Below are 5,739 nucleotides of genomic sequence, written 5' to 3'. Positions count from 1 at the left end.
AAGTTCATGAGTAAAATTATTTACGCTAATTCATTGAAACTTTAAAAAGAAATCATCTCTAAATTTAGAGAAGATAGTAAGTTATACTAATTGAATCAGGTGTGGTGAAGGTCGAACAAACACGTGACCTTCAAATCTTCAATATTACGCTCTCCCAACTAAGTTATCCCCGTTAACATTGAAAATGAAAGTTTCGAAATTTTAAAAAGAAATAATCACTAAATTTAGATTATATAGTAATTTTAAAAAGAAATAATCACTAACTTTAGATTGAATATTCGAGTTATGCAAGTTAGTCAACTTGAATTAGGTGCGGTGAACGTGGATCAAACACGTGACTTTTAGATCTTCACTGGTGCTCTCCAAACTGAGCTATCCTGCTAACATTAAAAATAAAAATTCATCGGTAATTTTAGATTGAATATTCAAGTTATGCAACTTAGTCAACTTGAATCTACAGCTAACATTAAAAATAAAAATATTTTCACTACTTCATTGAGATTTTAAAAAATTGAATAGTCAGGAGTCGAGTTATGTGACTTAAATCAGGTGCGGTGAACGTGGATCAAACACGTTACCTTTAAATCTTCAATATGACGCTCTCCTCACTAATATTAAAATTGAAAATTCAAAAAGTAAAGGTAAACATATGCCAGCTGGATAAAAAACGTGACAGATCTTCCTCTAATTCATTGAGATTGAGATTTTAAAAAGAAATAATCGCTAATGCAATAAACGTGGATCAAACACGTTACCTTTAAATCTTCAATATGACGCTCTCCTCACTAATATTAAAATTAAAAATTCAGAAAGTAAAGGTAAACTTATGTCAGTTGGATAAAAAAACGTGACAGATCTTCCTCTAATTCATTGAGATTGAGATACCTTTAAATCTTCAATATGATGCTCTCCTCACTAATATTAAAATTGAAAATTCAAAAAGTAAAGGTAAACTTATGTCGGTTGGATAAAAAACGTGATAGATCTTCCTCTAATTCATTGAGATTGAGATACCTTTAAATCTTCAATATGATGCTCTCCTCACTAATATTAAAATTGAAAATTCATAAAGTAAAGGTAAACTTATGTCGGTTGGATAAAAAACGTGACAGAATAATCGCTAATGACACTAATTTTAGAGTCAAGTTATGCAACTTAAACAAAATGCGGTGAACGTGGATCGAACACATGACCTTCAGATCTTCAGTCTGACGCTCTCCCAACTGAGCTATCCCCGCAATCATTAGAAATAAAAATTCATAAGTATAGGTATTTTAGCTGATTCATTGAGATTTTAACAAGAAATAATGACTAATTTTCTATTGAATAGTTAGGTTATGCGAACTAGGTTTGGTTAACATGGAGATCGAACACGTGACCTTCAAATATCAAATTTGACTCTCTCCAAATTGAGCTATCCCTGCAAACATTAAAAATGAAAATTTTTAAGTAAAAGTATTTACCCTAATTAATTGAAATTTTAGAAAGAAATAATCACTAATTTTAAATTGAATAGTCAAATTATGCAAGATTGAACACGAGACCTTTAGATCTTCAATCTAATGCTCTCTCAACTGAGCTATCCACACTAACATTAAAAATGAAATCATCAGTAAAGGTATTTTCACTAATTCATTTTAATTTTAAATAGAAATAATCACTAATTTTTAATAAGATATTCAAGTTATCCAACTTGTATAAGGTGCGGTGAACTAGAACACGTTAGGTATTTTCGATAATTCATTGAGATTTCAGAAAGGAATAATGACTAATTTTAGATTGAATAGTCGGGTTATGCAACTAGAATCAGGTGCGGTGAACGTGGATAACAAACACGTGACCTTCAAATCTTCAGTCTGATACTCTCCCAACAGAGTTATCCCCGCTAATATTAAAAATGAAAATTCATAAGTAAAGGTACTTCCGCTAATTCATTATATTTAAAAAAGAAATAATCACTAATTTTAGATTGAATAAGCAAGTTGTGTTTTTAGATTGTATAGTCAGGTAATAAACTTGTATTAGGTGCGTTGAACGTGGATAAAACACGTGTGACCTTCAAATCTTCCGTCTAACAATCTCCCAACTGAGCTACTCTTGCTAACATTAAAAATGAATATTCATCACTAAAGGTATTGGGTACGCTTCTGGAAATTCAACAAAAGGCAATAGTATTAAACCGAGATGCCAGATTTAAATCTCGCTTCTGAAAAATTCAACAAAAGGCATTGGGTACGCAGTTATAGTACGACATTCCACCCATAAACAGATGGTCAAACAGAAATGCTCAAGCAAATATTGGAAGAAATGTTGAGGACATATGTGATCGATTTAGCAGGAAGCTGGGATAAATACCTACCCCTTATGAAATTCTCTTATAATAATAGTTGCCAAGCAACCATAAAATTGACCACATATGAGGTTCTCTACGGACGAAGATTTTGATCCCCTATCTTTTGGGAAGTAGGGGGGCAAACGAGAACTATTGGACCAGAGCTATGCAAATTACCAACGCCACAGTCTAGAAGATTAAAGCTAGGATACAAACCGCACAAAGTCGAGAGAAAAGCTATGCAGATCTAAGGCACAAGGACATGGAATTGTTGGTAGGGGATCATATATTCCTAAAGGTAGCACCCCATGAGAGGGGTGCTCAGGTAGGGTAAAGAGGGGAAGCTAAGCCCTAGGTTTATCCATCCCTTTGAGATATTAGAAAGGATTGGATCTAGAATCGGGCAATGCCCAAATTTGTTTGTAGTACGTAATATCTTTCATGTATCCATACTACGGAAGTATACCCTAGATCCTTCGCACGTACTGGCTCATGAAACTCTCTTCTTGAGAGATGACCTAACGTATAAAGAAGACACGATTCAAATAATAGACAAGAAAGTCAAAAGATTGAGAAACAAGGAAATCGCTCTTGTTAAGGTCCTATGGAAGAATCATAGAGTAGAAGAAGCCACTTGGGAAACAGAAGGCAAATAAGAACCTTGTACCCTGGCCTATTTTAGAATAAGCACTTTCGATGACCGAAAGTTTTCAAAGGAGAGGAGAATTTGCAACACTCAAGGTCTCCAATAAGAGACCGTGTATGATCACTACTAAGTTGTATATAGAAGCAAAGAACAAGTAGAATTGAAAAAACATTGAGAAGATGATACTTTTTCTAATTTTTATAAACTTCCCGAATCATTAAATTTTTTATAGAATAATAATTACAAGGGGCTTAAAAAAGAAAGGCTCCGATCGAAGAAGACATTTTTGGCAGAAGATTCAAAAAAATCAAGAATGAAATTATAGAAATTCTAGATGTTTCAATGGTAGTGGAAAATCCGTCTATAAATTATGAATTAGGGTAGACTATTAGGGGCAAGAAGCAAGCTTAATCAAGTACCCAATCGAGAGATACAAGTTTTTTGTTTTGGGGTATCGTGTTCATGGGTTTACCTCGAATTCGAGAACTAGTCCACTGTTCATTTCCAAACTTGTTCCTGCACCATCTAAATAAGTTTACCCATAAGTTTGGTGAAGGAAAGAGGTCCTCAAAGTGCTAGTAGGTTTTCCCACGAATCAGTCCATGTTAGGTTACCCTCTAATATTTTCCTAAGCTAAAACCTCAACTCTTAAAGCCTAACCCAAGACATTATGTATAAACCTAAGTTCATCAATAATCCATGTACCAAGTACATAGAACTATGTGAATAACGTGCTAAATAAGTTGCTAGGATCCATACCCATAAGTAACCATTATTTGCCCATAAGTTCTTCTTTTGAGTCTGCTTCTTATTTTGTGTTTATAACGATTATGTATATGTAACACCCCAAACATGAAGAAAATTAGCTCCCACAAAAATAAGCCACTCATGAAAGACCCAAAGGACAGAAAGGAAAAAAATTAAAGTTTTAAGCAAGAACAAGGGACTTAGTCAATTGAGTACCCTAACAAGTGATTTCAAGGATTGGAAAGGAAATAGTAAATGAAAAGGGCAAAAAAGTCATTTTATCAATTATCAAAAATCTTTCTCGATTTGTAATTCCTTATGTAGAAGGAATCTCAAGATTCAAAAATAAGGGGGAAATGAACAAAAAACAATGAGAAATTTGTATAAATATTATGGATTTTTCGAGAAAAATAATAATAAAACATTCGAAATGTGGAAATTACCAAAATACCCCTGTAAGAATGGATAATTAGAGAAATGCCACTCCTATTAGAATCAGAGCATCTACCGTGACCATCCGAGCAAAATCCTTCAAACTCAAATCTCAACCGTTGGATCTCCTCCAAAATTTGATATGATCTCAATGAACACGCACGGATCATCACATCCAACGACTAGTATTCAAAGCCAAGGTCGATAAGGCTATGATCGGAGTTGATATCTCTGAAAAATTATCCAGAAAGTTCAATCTCTAAATAACGAAGATTTTAGAGCTCTCAATGTCGGTTTAAGCTCCTCCGATAAAGTCTGAAGTAGAAAAACCAATACGAAATAAGAATCGAGAAAGGTTGATTCCCCAATCGAATGCAATAAGCGTTTAGATTATGGGTCTCCTACTCTAAGATTTCTTCCAGATTCAAGAGCAATCCTCCACCATTTCTCTTCGAACATCTAAATAACGAAGATTCTGGAGCTCTCAATTTTGGTTTAAGCATCTCCTATAAAGACTGAAGTAGGAGCAACAATACGGAATAAGAATCGAGAAAGGTCGATCCCCCAATCGAAGGCAATGAGCGTTTAGATTATGGGTCTCCTACTCTCAGATTTCTTCCAAATTCGAGTGAATTCCTCCCTCATTTCTCTTCAAACATATTCCTACAGTTTCTCAACAAGATTACCCACAAGTTTTATGAAGGAATAGAGTTTTGAAAGTGCCCATAAATCATTCTCTCAATTCAATCCGCCATTGAAGAACTTCAAGAAAAACTTGTAAATCAAATTCGAGGATACATGATGACTCGTCGAGCAAGAATGATTCCAATTAGTTTCTGCACCTCCAAGGAATGCTTCCATAGAAGACCACGAAGAAAAATAACCTCGAGAGCGTGCCGAATTGAAGGAAATAAGTTTCGAAATTAAATTGGGGATAAGAGTCGAATTCCTATCTACGATCTCTTTTCCTTCAAAGTAAGGATTCCTCTAGCTTCAAAGGAAGAAGTTGAGTAAAATTGATGAAAGAATTGAGAGCTGAAACGTCGTAGAACAAGCTACCCAAGAGATCAAAAATCTTGTGTTTTGAGTGAGTTGCATACTGAGTTCGATTTCTAGAAATTAAGGTCCTAGACTCAAAGACATTCCTCTAAACCAATTCCTTTAGCCTGAAGAAAGGATATGAAAGAGGTTCAATAAAGAAATAGGGCCTTGAAACCCCTAGAATCGGCTACCAAATATAAAAATCCTTTGTTTTTTCTCCAGCGATAAATCAGATTTTGGACGAACTTTGGAAGCGAATATCTTAGGCTACGATCTACGAGAAGGTATCAAATCAATCCCTAACCCTTCCTTGTAACACTCATCTTTAAGTTTCACAAAGAAATCAAGGAGAGAAATGCTGTAAATGTGGCTGTACAGGCCGAGTTTCAGATGGCGGCGATGTGAAAAATGCGCATCTTCTTCATGTTTAGAGGAAGAAAACGATGATATGGCCAGTTCAACTAAACTATCCAAGTCAACTAAAAATTTGACCTTTTCTTGGGTTTTCTCAATTTTAACCCTATTCCAGACCGATTCTCAT

General features: G+C 34.6%; 1 non-coding gene across 1 annotated transcript; it reads right to left on the bottom strand.

The window, feature by feature from the left end:
• Positions 1-1,165: 1,165 nt before the first annotated feature.
• TRNAF-GAA lies at positions 1,166-1,238 on the bottom strand. Its single transcript has one exon. It is a non-coding gene; the product is annotated as a tRNA-Phe (tRNA).
• Between the last annotated feature and the right edge of the window lie 4,501 nt (positions 1,239-5,739).

The sequence above is a fragment of the Cucurbita maxima genome, unplaced genomic scaffold, assembly GCF_002738345.1.
Source record: "Cucurbita maxima cultivar Rimu unplaced genomic scaffold, Cmax_1.0 Cma_Scf00004, whole genome shotgun sequence".
Classification (NCBI taxonomy): Eukaryota; Viridiplantae; Streptophyta; class Magnoliopsida; order Cucurbitales; family Cucurbitaceae; genus Cucurbita; species Cucurbita maxima.
Note: the sequence above shows the minus strand (reverse complement) of the source record. Positions and strands in the feature narration are given on the sequence as shown.